Here is a 15,327-nt window from a genome sequence, read left to right on the forward strand (position 1 = left end):
CCTGTGGTGTTTATTTTTCTATGCCAGGCTTATTTCACCTAAGATAATGCCCTCCAGTTGCATTCATGTTGCCACAAATGACAGGATTTTGTTCTTTATTATAACTTAATAGTATTCCATTATATATGTATGTCACATTTTCTTTATCCATTCATCTGTTGATGGACACTTATGTTGATTCCATATCTTGGCTATTGTGAATAGTGCTGTAATAAACATGGGGGTGCAGGTAAGGCTTTGATATATTGATTTTCTTTCCTTTGAATATATATTGAAAACCATATGATTAAATCAATAAACGCAATGAAAGCATTTGGCAAAATTAAACATTCTTACACGAGAAAATCCTCTAAACAATTTAGTATAGAAAACATATGCCTCAACACAAAAGGGCATGAAGACAAACCCACAGCTAAGATCACACTGAACGTGGAAAAGGTGAAAAATGTTACCATGAAAACTGGAGCAAGAAAAGGAGGCCCACTTTCACCAATCATATTTCACATAGTGAAAGTCTTAGCCAGGGCAATTAGGTTAGAGAAAGAAATAAAGGGCAGCTGAATTGGAAAGGAGACAGTCAAATTATCCCTGTTTGCAGACAATGTGATCTCATACACGGAAGAAACTAAGGACTCTACCTAAAACTTCTTAGAGTGATAAATGAATTTAATAAAGCTGCAGGATATAAAATCAAGATACAAAAAACAGTAGCATTTCTATATGTTGATAGTAAACTAGCAGAAAAAAAATTAAGGAAGCTATTTCTTTTACAATAGCTACAAAAATGTACTTAGAAATAAACTTAACCGAGGAAATAAAAGATTTCTACAACAAAAATTACAAACATCAATGAAAGAAATTAAAGAAAACACAAAAAAGGAAAGACATCCAGGTTTATGGACTGAAATAATTAATATTCTAAAATGACTCACTATCCTACGTGATTTACAAATTCAGTATAATCACTAGCTTGTATTTTTAAAAGCACCTTAGCTGCATATTCTTAAGTCATTCAAATGACAATGCCTGGATTTAAGTGTAAGAGGTATTTTTATATCTATTTTATATTGGTCACAATATAGTGTGCTCGACCTCAACTTTGCTCGAAGATTGGAGCAAGTGCTGACAGCGAGGAGAACCCAGACAGTGGGTGCAGGCACTTCCGAGCCTGTGTGGTCACGGGGGCCTTCCCAGGCCCCAAGAGTGCAGAGGTGCCTGGGTCTGCAGCTGTGTCTTGAAAGGCTCCAGCTGTGCCTGAGAGGGTGGGGCTCCTGCCTTCTCCTGGCTCCCAAGAGCACAGGAGTGCCTGGGTCGCAGACCCTCCTTGGGCAGCTGCAGTTGCGCCTGGGGAGTTCCTGCCCTGGCAACTTGGAAGGGGCTGGGCTCCCACTTGTCCCCAGCTGCCACTGGCTCCATAGAGTGTGCAGCCTTGGCCGTGACTCCTCTCGGCGTTTTCCCTGCAGTAGTGCATGGGGGAGGTGCAGGTGGCATGGGGGCCCTGGCTAATGCCGCACAAATGAACCTGATGCTCCTGGGGCCAATCCTGCAAGACCCGGCTGCCAGCGCTGATGGGCTCCCAGTTGTGGTAGGAAGCGAAATTGAGGCCGCCATCGAGGGTCTGCACCTGGGAGTGGGTCCTGCCCAGCCATTAGGGGGCGGCGGCGCAGTCAGATGCCTTGGGGACACAGGGAACGGGGTCCTACCACCGCCACTGTTGCTCGTGCTGCTGCTCCTGCTGCTGCTCCTGACAACACTGCCCATGCGGCCCAAGCGCTACTGGCATGATGGCAACTGCCACTCCAGATGGCCAGCCGCTCCCATCAATAGTGTCCGTATCTGGGAAGAAGTGTCAGGAAATAAATTATTGGTCAATAAAAATAATAGCAATAATAGTCCATGTTAAATTGACTGATCAACAGTGTTTGCTTTTGTTTAGGATTTTATTTTTTGCTTCATATTTATTAAACACGTTTTATTTTATTGAGAACAAAATGTTAGATTTTTGGAAATTCAGTTAGAACTTCTAAGGGTACTCTAGCAATGAAATTCTTAACCAAACAGTTTAGACTCTAGTTTATATTTCATTGGTCAGAAATACTGTGTAATTTTTAAAATCTTAGTATATGTCTACATATGTTTAATTGCAATTTAACTTTACCTACAGTCAGGTTTAATAGCTATCCTTTTGTGAAAGGATGATATCTTACCCTTAGTAGATCCACAGTGCCTATCAACAATGTTTACTTGCAACATGTTGACAACTAACAGAAGCAAGGTATTAATTTGCTAATAACTTATTATCCTGGGGGACAGTACTATTCATTCCCAGGCACTTAAATTCATACCAAGACACATTTATATATAGCTGGAAAGAAATTAAAGAAAGCACAAAAAAGACATCCAGGACTGTATTATTTTAATTAATTATTAAATTAATGTTTCAATTATCTTTAGTGCTTTCTCATATCAGATTTGTCTGGAATAGTAACATACCAGGACTTCTGCTTTGGAATTTCTTTTTTTGTGAATCTCTTCTTTTTGTGACAACTAAGCATTTTTTTATATCTTTCTATGTTGATACAGTTTTATTATTTCCTTCAAGAATTGAGAGTGTACTTACATATTAAGTACATTAAATTTCCCATTATATCAAATCTTTATCTATTACAAAATTCAAATAAGCTAATAGATCCTAATGTTGCTATTGTTTGCATTTTCCTCTAGCCTAAAACTATTTTTATTTCAATTTTTGGAAAATTATAACTATTGTTTAATATCATCTCCCAACTCAAAACCAGATAAATAAAGCAATAAAGAAAACAGAGGCCAGGGACAGTGGCTCATGCCTGTAATCCCAGCACTTTGGGAGGCCAGGAATAGTTGATCACTTGAGCCCAGGAGTTCAAGACCAGCCTGGGTAATATAACAAAACCCTATCTCTACTAAAAATACAAAAATTAGCCACGTGTGCTGGTGCATGCCTGTAGTCCCAGCTACTTGGGAGGCTGAGGCACAGGAATCACTTCAACTTGGGAGGCAAAGGTTACAGTGAGTGGAGCTGGTGCCACTGTACTCCAGCTTGGGTGACAGAGCCAGACCTTGTCTCTGAAAAAAAAAAAGAAAAGAGAAAAAAAGTTTCCTAATTAGCAAAGATAGTTTATAAACAAGGTCAATAATAAACAAGATGTTTATAATAAAGATTAACAATAAACAAGACATTTATAAACAACCACAATTACATAAGTTGGAAAACAATCATTTAGGTAAAGTTCTGGTGGTGTCATATGTGCCTGTATGTGTGATAACATTTATCTATTAATCTTAATGTCATGCAAGGAGAGTATCTTGATTTCTGCAATCCAAATTATTTCTTATTAGTAAATAAAAAATAAGTTTATCAGCTAGCAAATATTGCTTAAAAACTTGAAACACAAAAACATTGATATTATATGTATATATTTGTCAACACTTAAAATATTCTACATTTGTCATTTGCTCAAGTCTGAATGCTTTGGTTAGAAAAAAAACTTCTCAATTTTATTTATAGAAGATCATGATCTGAATTTCATATTCCCAAAGTTAATAAACAAATATAGTTGATAATTTTTCACAGCTGAAAGATAGGCATTATGATATATAAAATAGAAAAAAGTGAAGATTTATGTGGTTTAGCTGAGTCAATGAGTCAAAAATGTGGAATGCTGAAAAAAATAATGAAATATTTTATCCCATTCATAGAAGCACTTCTTCAAATTATGATTTTCAGAGATGATCATAGTACACTCAAAATTAATTTTTAAATTTTGGTAACTGCTTTAATAAGGATGATTGAGAAACTGCAGTGTATTAAGAATATAATAGTAGGGAACTAGGAACATCAGCCCTGACTCAGATTTCACCTGTAACTACTGAAAATGATAAAGAGACATTGGGGTGACATGATTCATATATTTGAATGTCTATCATGCTGAAAATTTCATTTTATTTTAATTTCTTAATTGAAGGATAAAATTTTATGTATTTATTTTGTACAACATGATATTCTGAGGTATATTTACATTGTGAGGTGACTGAATCTAGCTAATTAGCATATGTATTACCTTATATTCTTATGAATTTTGTGGTAATTAACATCCAAAATATATAAGAAATTCAAACAACTCAATAGCAAGAAGGCAAATGAACTGACTAAAATATAAGCAAAAGATCCGAGCAGACATTTCTCAAAAGAAGACATATAAATGGCCAAGTAGGCATATGCAAAAAATGTTCAACATCACTAATTATTATGGAAATGCAAACTAAAGCGCCACTCTGCTGTCATCTCACACCTATTATAATGGTTATTATAAAAATACAAGAATTAAACGTGTTGATCAGGGTATGGAGATAAGGGAACGCTTGTACACTATTGGTGGGAATATATTAATTTTGTGTAAAAGTAAATGCAGTTTTGCTGTTACATTCAATGGCAAAACCTTCAATTACTTTTGCACAGACCTAATAAATTAGTACAGCCTCTATGTATTAAATATTAAGTATTAGGCCGCTAAGTACTATGGTTCTCCAGAAATTTTTTAATTGAACTACTATATGATCCAGTGATCCCACTGCTGGGTATCTACCTAGCCAAAGGATATAAAATCAGTATATGGAACAGATATCTGCACTCCCATGTTTATTGCAGTATTATTCACAGTAGTCATGATATGGAATCAACTTGTGTCCATCGACGGGGGGATGGGTAGAGAAAATGTGGCATATACATACAATGAAATACATTCAGCCACAGAAAAGAAGGAAATCCTGTTGTTTGTGAAAACATGGATGAACCTGGAGAATATTATGAGCTAGGCCAGAAAGACAACTATCACATAGTGTCATTCATATGTGGAATCTAAAAAAGTTAATAAGCAGAGAGTAAAATGTTTTTTTGCCAGCAGCTAATGTGGTTGGGAATGGAGTTTGGTAGATGTTGGTCAAAGGATACACAACTACAGTCAGAGAGAAGGAGTAAAAGTTCAAGAGATCTATTGTGCAACGTGCTGACTATTGTTAGCAAGTTAATGTATTTTTGAGAAATTCTGAGAGTGGATTAGTGTTCTAAACCAAAATAATAACTATGTGAGATGATGCTGGAAACTAATGGAAACATTTCTTTTTGTATGAAGACAGGACTGTGAACAAGGGTGATTGTAGCATTGTTGGTTGAAATGCGGATGAAGGCCATTGGTTTCTTTCAATGTTCTTCAAGAGCTTGGGAATGCCAGGAACCAACGTGGCATGGAGAAAAAAATGTTACATATAGTGTCAGAAAACTCAGATGATAAACTTTATAAATGCATGAATTTGGGAAGATAATTTACATCTCTCAGGATCAGTTACTTCATACCAAGGTTTATATGTGGGTTATTAGGAAGTCTGATTTAAATAATGTAAGTGAAATGTCTGAAACATAAGTTATTCTCAGTAATATTATAGTTATTTAATACAACATTTTAATGGGCATATGATATTAATGAAACATTAAACTATATTTTAATATTTTAAGAAAATACTTTTATAAAGGAGTTTCATTCTTGTTGACCGGACTGGAGTGCAATGGCACGATCTTGGCTCACTGCAACCTCTGCCTCCTGGGTTCAAGCTATTCTCCTGCCTCAGCCCCCCAGGAAGCTGGGATTACAGGCATGCGCCACCACGCATGGCTAATTTTGTATTTTTAGTAGAGACGGCATTTTGCCATGTTGGCCAGGCTGGTTTTGAACTAGTGACCTCAGGTGATCCACCCACCTTGGCATCTCAAGGTGTTGGGATTACAGGCGTGAGCCACTGCAGCCAGCCAAAAATAATTTTATTACATTTAAAATACTAATAAAACGTATTTAATCTACATTTTCTTATATTACAAAAATATGGTTGCAATATGAATTCAGATGGTTTGCATGTTAAAATTACTAACCTCTGTGGCTGAAAAAGTTACCTATAAATGTTCATTGCCTTTAATTGATATTCATTCATATATGAAAATTTATCAGACTAATCAAATTGCAGATGTAGTAATAAAAAAGCAAAACTGTGCTATGAGTTTTGAACACCAATTTAATTTGACAGAACTTAAGTGACCAGAAAGAAAATAGAATTATTTGCAACTGCAGAAATTGCTGCTGGGTTAAAATTGACATTGAAAAAGCCTACCTTTTGACACCCCCCTCCCCCACATTGGCAACTGTTGGAATCAGTTGTCATGTTCCCGAGGCAAATTATTGTCCATAATATCACAAAAAGTAATGAGAGAAAAAGAATTTCTGAAAGAACATGAGGCTTTCCTAAGCACTAAACTAACAAAGCTTGAACTTAGCCAAGAAAGGGGAAGTTGCAGACACTGCACATTAGCAAAATGTCTTGGCAGAAGATGGACATGAAGAAGTGCAATCACTGTCTTATTTATTTTCCACTCTAGGGGACACTAATATGAAAGTGACTAATATTGGATAATCATTCCCAGAACCAATTAAACATAGCATGCCATTTCTTGTGGAGAATATTTCATGCTCAGGGAAATTAAACCATTTTATTATGATTAAGTTTTCGTAGTCAAACATGCTTTAAACTTACATTCTCACACTGTTAACTAGGTGGGTATGAATTTACTTTCCTATGGTGTACAGGTGATTTCTAGAGGAAAATAGCTGAAGTGCTCATGTGGAATGGAACTAGAGTGTGATTCTTTTTGTATTCTACTTTGTATTAACTGAAATATTTAGTGTATTGATCCCACTTCCCAAGTGAATAAAATGGAGTTCAGAAAGCTTACGTGATTTGCAAATTGAGGCAGAGCTGATAAGGCACAGTGTTGTTTTGGCAGTGCAAGTTTCTGACTTCAAATCCATTTAGAACACACAGTTTTATCTATACAGCATAATTGTGACCAGATCTAAAAAATCAAATTCTAAAACAATAGAGACTATATTTTGATGATGCTTTACTATATGATCAAGAACAATGAGTAAGGATACATTTAAATGACTTTAGTGTGTTTCATCAGTTTAATTTTTATGACTGCATTGTGAAATATAGGCATTTTAAACTTATTTTAATTGTATTTTCCAAATGTGAATTGGACAAATATTTAAAATTGTTGTATTCTCACCACAAAAATGGTATGTAAGGCAATGCATATGTTCATTAGCTAGATTTAATCATTCCACAATATATATACTTTAAAACATCATATCGTACACAATATGTACAATTGTATCTACAAATTAAAAATGAAAATAATAATAATAAATTATGTCTTAGGCAAATATTCACTGATATTGGAAATAATATTTATGCATCTCATTGACTCAATTTATACTAAAAGGCAAATAGCTGTCTTCCTTAATAATAGTTGTAGTATTTTCATAGCCATCTCTGTTTATCTCTGCAGTTTACTGTGGAGCAAATTTTCATATTTCTCTTCAACACTCAGAGGAATACTTCAAATAAAAATTAAGATATGAAGGTTGGTTGAAGGTTTTATTGGGTAAACTGGGTTATTTGTGGATAGACGTCATAGCACACAACCGTGTAGCAACTTATACTCAAGTACCATTCAGATATCTCCTCCTCACAAAACGTCTTCTGCTCCCTCGATCCCTTTCTTTAGGCATCTCCTGGTCTCTCATTGGAAGAATATATAATAATAGTCAAGAGGGCTTGGGAGGAAAACAGACTAGTGTTGGCTAATCCATTACATACTCTGGGGAAATTGTTTGAACCATATTCACACCCTGTTAATAAAACCTATCCCGTATGGTTAAAATGGGTATTCAATAACATGTCTTTAATGTGTTTAGCACCACATCCAGCTAACTGTACCAATTGTGATAATGGTAACAAAGAAGTGGTCTGAAGCAAACAGAGAGGGAAAGCCCTTATTCCACTTCACATAATCTCCATCATTCTTGCCCCAAAGAGTATGTAACATACAATATAATTAAAAATGAGTATAGGACATTTAAGATTTCCAGGCTTATCTTCTGACCAACTTGTCATTAAATTCTTCTGCTGCAGATATTATAGACACTTTATAAAGTAAGCACTCAAAATCCTCGTCTCCCTGGTCATCCTCATGTTTGTTTGCCACTGGCATCCTAGAGAATGAACTGGCCTTCTCAATAACATTTTTTTTTTTTTTTTTGAGACGGAGTCTTGCTCTTTCGCCCAGGCCGGACTGCAGTGGCACAATCTCGGCTCACTGCAAGCTCTGCCTCCCGGGTTCACGCCATTCTCCTGCCTCAGCCTCCCGAGTAGCTGGGACTACAGGCACCCAGCATGGCACCTGGCTAATATTTTTTGTATTTTTAGTGGAGACGGGGTTTCACCGTGTTAGCCAGGATGGTCTCGATCTCCTGACCTCGTGATCCGCCCGCCTCGGCCTCCCAAAGTGCTGGGATTACAGGCATGCGCCACCGCGCCCGGCCCTCAGTAACATTTTGACTTGATCTGTCAAGGTGCTTTCGTCAGTGCTTCTGGGCCGCAGCCGCCAGCTACAGCCTCCACAGTGCCCGGCGTCCCGGAGCTGGCCCAACTCCAGTTCCTGAGCACCAAGGCCACAGTAGCTGAGGCCCCTGATGGAGGAGCCAAGGCCCTGGGGGTGGTTGTCCGAGTCCCGCGCCTGTCTCCTGAAAGGCCAAGGGTGGCCTGCACCTCGCTGACGGCTGTTCCCTGCACTGTTCAGCCCCTCCTGGGAAGCCAATGGCAGCCCCTGCAGCATGCACTCAGCTGCTCCTGCCCCGCAGGTGGGGCTCACTTGCCTCCAGCCCCACTCCAGCTCCTGAGACTAGAAGGAACCGGACGAGGAGGTGTGCAACCTGACCAAGGTGGTCCTAGCGGGGAGCTTCGCTCCAGCGCTCTTCCGGGGAGGCTGGCTCACTTTTGGGACAGTGGCCAATCCAGGCCTGCGACCACCTGCCAAGCCAGTGACCGACGCCGCCCGACCCTCCCTTGCCCTCCAGGGCCCAACGCCCGCTGGACGAATCCCTGCTGCACAGCGGGCTCTGGTACCTGCCATGCCTCATTTAACGGGCTGCCAGGGCCAGGCGCCTCTGGTTGCGCTTTCAGCCCCAAGACTTCTGCGGCTTGGACCCCGCTGTGCGAGTTGCTCAGTGAGATCTGCTGCTGGAGGGGTGGGCTGCATCTAGGAGGGGTTGATGGTGTCTCATCTCTGCAATCCTATGGAATCAGGCTGTCTCAGAGAGGGGAGATGGGCTGTGGATACCTGGCTGGATGGCCTGGATGCAGCCCTCAGCAGCCTGGAGAAGCTGGAGGGTTAGATATCCACAGACGGGCTGGAAGCCCGTGTTCTGTGACACACCTTGTCACAGAAGTCAAGGTGTGTCCTCAAATCTCCCAGCCCCAGAAGCTGACCCTGAAGGTCTGAGGCCAGCACTGGGAGCTGTTCAAAGAACCCATGCAATCCTGCCATGAGAGCCAGGCCACGCCCCAGTGGACACCGGCCCCACATCCTCGGCAGCTCAACCTCAAGGGCTGTGAGGGCATTTCTGGTGTTAGCGCCTCTGGCTGCGAGTTCTGCATCCAACTCACCAGAGGCAAGCGACCCCCACCTGCAGGGCAGGAGCAGCTGGGTGCATGCTGCAGGGGCTGCCACTGGCTTCCCAGGAGGGGCTGCACCGTGCAGGGAACAGCCGCCAGCGAGGTGCAAGCCTTCCAGCAGACAGGCACCGGGTTCAGCAACCACCCCCAGGGCAGTGGCGCCCTTGTCAGGGGCCTCAGCCTCTGTGGTCTTGGTACTCCCTCCACACCCCCCACCCTGCCCTTCCACAAAAGTTCAAGGCCAAGCAGCTCATCCCACAGATCCTGGAAGCCCTTAGAATGTGGCTTGGCTCTTGCTGACCAGGCCCAGCTGTGCCTCCATCAGGCCTGGCAATGCTTGCCTGACTTTGGCATCTACTACCTCATGGTCAGGCTCAAGAGCAGAAAAGATCCTGGGACTCGTCAACAATCAACAGTTCACATCGACTTGACCGTTGGTGATGTGGTGACCTGGGTTTCAGCGATATGTGGTACTGGGATGTCAACTGGGATACCAGCAGGTGGTTATCCACATGGCCTTCAGCTGCATGTCTCCCATCTCTCCAGTTAAGCACAACCACATCAGGGGCTACATTTTCCTGTTGATCCAGAGTGGGCCCCTGGGGAGGAGCTGGATGAGGGGATCTCTTCCTGCAGCTCAGGGGTGGAGGCCTTCTAAGGGTTGTCTGATTGCCCTAGTCCTGCTCATCCTCTGCGGCTAGGCTCCCACGCCCACACCCACTGGGTCTGGCTGCCCCACACCTGCTCCAGGCAGTCACTGAGCTGGGCATATTCACCTGGTGCCACTGGCTTTGTGCAGGCCAGGGACCTGGCTGAGCCAGATTCTGCCATTATCCAGGCTAGGGACAGGGGTCCTGAGCTCATAGGGTGCCCATTTCCCTTGTCTAAGAGGCTGAGGCCAACACCCCTGACCTCTCTGTAGTCCCTGAGCACACAAAGAAGACCAGCTCTAACTGTGGGATGATGAGTCCTGGTTTCAAACTGAAGTTTATGTCTTCTTACTTTTAAAAACTAGAAATCACTGTAATTCCCCAAGAAGATAAGGTGTCATGAATGTATTTTTTAAGTGTCGTAGACTTATTGAAGTGAGTTTTGCAGTTCTAGTAATCCACAGGACACATTTTAAAAAATTGAATAATCTACCTTTGTTTCAGTGTAGGGTACTGATCTTGGTATGGCATTGGAAAGTAAACATGATGTAAAAATTCGCTGGTCTTATATAATTTATATTCTAGCAGGTGAGAGAAGCAAACTGTGTATTAGTAAAATATACAGTGCATCAGGTGGTTCTAAGGAGGAAAACAAAGCAGGGCAGAAAAATGAAGTGCTTAGAAAAACTTTTAGTAATATGATTAAGGTAGGCACCACTTTGAGGAAACATTCGAGCAAAATGATGAATACGGTAAATGTTCATTAGGAAAAAGTGGAGTTTTTGTAAAATGGGAGAAGATGTAGGTGAAGAATTTGACAGTTGTGGATATATTAATTTTGGGATTTCCATTAAATAGTTAATTGGAGATGTTAAGTAAGCATTTAAATATATAAATCTGAAACTCAGAGGAGAGTTCTGGCCTGGATATAAAATGTTGAAAATCATTGTTATATTGTTCTTTTGGGCATGTTCAGCTGCATGGGTGCTGGCAAGGATTAGACACACAGACAGTTGCATTTAACCGAGGTTGTAATTTTGGCAGTAGAGTTGAATAAAGCAAGGGAAAGACAGATGAGTTGAAGTTGCATAAGCTCTAGAAATTTCAAGTTGACAATTAACTTCAATTTGTTTGAGGAAGATAGATGGGAAGTGAAGGGATTATGGATAGTCAAAAGTTGATAGAAATAGTAGATCATTGTTTCTGTTGAAGCTCACACTTTGTTTCTAGATATATTGTTTTATGGCCAAATGGAGATACTAGCATAAAAAATAGAATGGTTTGTATTAAATAACATTAAATGGAAAAAGGTATTTGGCGTTGTCACTTTATATAAAAAAGTTGAAGACACATAAGAGTTACGGTGATTTACATATCTATAGGGTATTTTTAAAGAGAGATTTGGGGAATGATGAAGGTTAAATGATTAACACAAAAACTAAGATTAAATGAGCTGGGCATGGAGACTCATGCCTGTAATCCCAACACTTTGGGAGGCTAAGGTGGGTGGATCGCTTGAACCCAGGAGTTTGAGACTAACCTGGGTAACATAGTGAGACCCTGTCTCTACAAAAAATACAAAAATTAGCCAAGTGTTGTTGCATGCACTTGTAGTCCCAGCTACTGAGGAGGCTGAGTTGGGAGAACACTTGAGTCTGGGAGGTTGAGGCTGCAATGAGCTATGATTGCACTACTGCACTCCAGCCTGGGTGACAGACTGAGATCCTGTGAAAGAAAAGAAAAGAAGATGACAGAAGGGAGAAAAGGGGAGGAGAGGGGAGGGAGAGAAGAGAGAAGAAGAGAAGAGAGTGAAGAGAAGAGAGAAGAGAAGGGAAAGAAAAGGGAAAAAGGAAGAGAAAAGAAAGGAGAAAGAGGAAGAGAGAAAATAAACAACAACAAAAGCAACAATCAAATCAAACAACAAATAGATTTACAGAAGCAGAAAGAAAGACCTAAGCTTATAGACCAACAGATTGGAGCTCCAGATGACAGCGCTGAGAAAAAAAATCCCCATGGAATCACATGCTAAAGAATATGTGTTTGATTAGGAACTCCAGAATAGGGGTAGATGCCAGTAATGAAATGGAAAGAGTAACAAGGGAAGAAAAAGGAAATTAATAACCAGAGTGATCAATAACCAGAGGAAAAAACCCACAAGGTAAACCAATAAATGTAAAATAAGCCAAAAGAAATAAAATCAACTACAGTAGATCAATTGTTTAATGAAATGTGAACAGATGAATTCCCATTAAAAGACAAAGGTCAGCCTGGGTTTAAAAATAAAGTAATAACTGGGCAATATGGTGAGATCCCAAAAATGGTCTCTCCAAAAAAAAAAAAAAAAAAAAAAATTAGCTGGGTGTAATTGTGCATGCCTGTAGTCCCAGCTACTGTAAAGGCTGAGGTGGGAGGATCACCTCAAACTAGAAGGTCAATGCTGAAGTAAGCTGTGATGGCGCCACTGCACTCCAGCCAGGGCAACAGAACAAGACCCTGTCTCAATCAACACCATCACCAACAAAAAAACCCAATGATGTATATATACAAGAAAAACACTTAAACAATGATAGTGGTGGAAAATAAAAGAATGCCAAGAGATACCAGGAAAGTGCAAAAGCTAAGGTAAAATAAAGAGTGGCCATAACAATAATAGAAGGGTGGAATTTAAGGTTAAGCACTGAAATGGGATAAAGAGGGACACCATGTAATGATAGGCACAATTTGTAATGAGAGAACACTCGAAATCTGCATGCTCCCGACAGCATCACACTAAATACGAAAAGCAAAATCTAGTAAAAGATGAGATTTATAGAGAAAATTATAAAGAACACTCAAAATCTGCATTCTCCCTACATCATAGTAAATATAAAAAGCAAAAACTAGTAAAAGAAGAGATTTATAGAGAAAATTTGAGTGGAAGGCTAAATCTTTGTTAGAACTACAGTAAAAGCCTGCTCCCCCAAAGGATACAAAAGAAGTGACAGCTTGAATAACCAAAAACTTGATTTGCTATATATGGGACCTTATATCCCTTAAATAGAAAATATACATTTTTTCAACGTCTATGAAAATCTTAGAAAAATCATTTGAAATAAAGGGTATTCAATTAGGAAAAGAGGAAGTCAAATTGTCCCTGTTCGCAGACGACATGATTGTATATCTAGAGAACCCCATTGTCTCAGCCCAAAATCTCCTTAAGCTGATAAGCAACTTCAGCAAAGTCTCAGGATACAAAATCAACGTACAAAAATCACAAGCATTCTTATACACCAACAACAGACAAACAGAGAGCCAAATCATGAGTGAACTCCCATTCACAATTGCTTCAAAGAGAATAAAATAGCTAGGAATCCAACTTACAAGGGATGTGAAGGACCTCTTCAAGGAGAACTACAAACCACTGCTCAAGGAAATAAAAGAGGATACAAACAAATGGAAGAACATTCCATGCTCATGGGTAGGAAGAATCAATATTGTGAAAATGGCCATACTGCCCAAGGTAATTTACATATTCAATGCCATCCCCATCAAGCTACCAATGACTTTCTTCACAGAATTGGAAAAAACTACTTTAAAGTTTATATGGAACCAAAAAAGAGCCCACATTGCCAAGTCAATCCTAAGCCAAAAGAACAAAGCTGGAGGCATCACACTACCTGACTTCAAACTAAAGTACAAGGCTACAGTGACCAAAACAGCATGGTACTGGTACCAAAACAGAGATATAGATCAATGGAACAGAACAGAGCCCTCAGAAATAACGCCGCATACCTACAACTATCTGATCTTTGACAAACTTGAGAAAAACAAGCAATGGGGAAAGGATTCCCTATTTAATAAATGGTGCTGGGAAAACTGGCTAGCCATATGTAGAAAGCTGAAACTGGATCCCTTCCTTACACCTTATACAAAAATCAATTCAAGATGGATTAAAGATTTAAACGTTAGACCTAAAACCATAAAAACCCTAGAAGAAATCCTAGGCATTACCATTCAGGACATAGGCATGGGCAAGGACTTCATGTCCAAAACACCAAAAGCAATGGCAACAAAAGCCAAAATTGACAAATGGGATCTAATTAAACTAAAGAGCTTCTGCACAGCAAAAGAAACTACCATCAGAGTGAACAGGCAACCTACAAAATGGGAGAAAATTTTTGCAATCTACTCATCTGACAAAGGGTTAATATCCAGAATCTACAATGAACTCAAACAAATTTACAAGAAAAAAAACAAACAACCCCATCAAAAAGTGGGCGAAGGACATGAACAGACACTTCTCAAAAGAAGACATTTATGCAGCCAAAAAACACATGAAAAAATGCTCATCATCACTAGCCATCAGAGAAATGCAAATCAAAACCACTATGAGATACCATCTCACACCAGTTAGAATGGCAATCATTAAAAAGTCAGGAAACAACAGGTGCTGGAGAGGATGTGGAGAAATAGGAACACTTTTACACTGTTGGTGGGACTGTAAACTAGTTCAACCATTGTGGAAGTCAGTGTGGCGATTCCTCAGGGATCTAGAACTAGAAATACCATTTGACCCAGCCATCCCATTACTGGGTATATGCCCAAATGACTATAAATCATGCTGCTATAAAGACACATGCACACGTATGTTTATTGCGGCATTATTCACAATAGCAAAGACTTGGAACCAACCCAAATGTCCAACGATGATAGACTGGATTAAGAAAATGTGGCACATATACACCATGGAATACTATGCAGCCATAAAAAATGATGAGTTCATGTCCTTTGTAGGGACATGGATGAAATTGGAAATCATCATTCTCAGTAAACTATCGCAAGAACAAAAAACCAAACACCGCATATTCTCACTCATAGGTGGGAACTGAACAATGAGATCACATGGACACAGGAAGGGGAATATCACACTCTGGGGACTGTGGTGGGGTGGGGGGAGGGGGGAGGGGGGAGGGATAGCATTGGAAGATATACCTAATGCTAGATGACGAGTTAGTGGGTGCAGCGCACCAGCATGGCACATGTATACATATGTAATTAACCTGCACAATGTGCACATGTACCCTAAAACTTAAAG

This window comes from Gorilla gorilla, chromosome 4 (genome assembly GCF_029281585.2).
Source record: "Gorilla gorilla gorilla isolate KB3781 chromosome 4, NHGRI_mGorGor1-v2.1_pri, whole genome shotgun sequence".
Classification (NCBI taxonomy): Eukaryota; Metazoa; Chordata; class Mammalia; order Primates; family Hominidae; genus Gorilla; species Gorilla gorilla.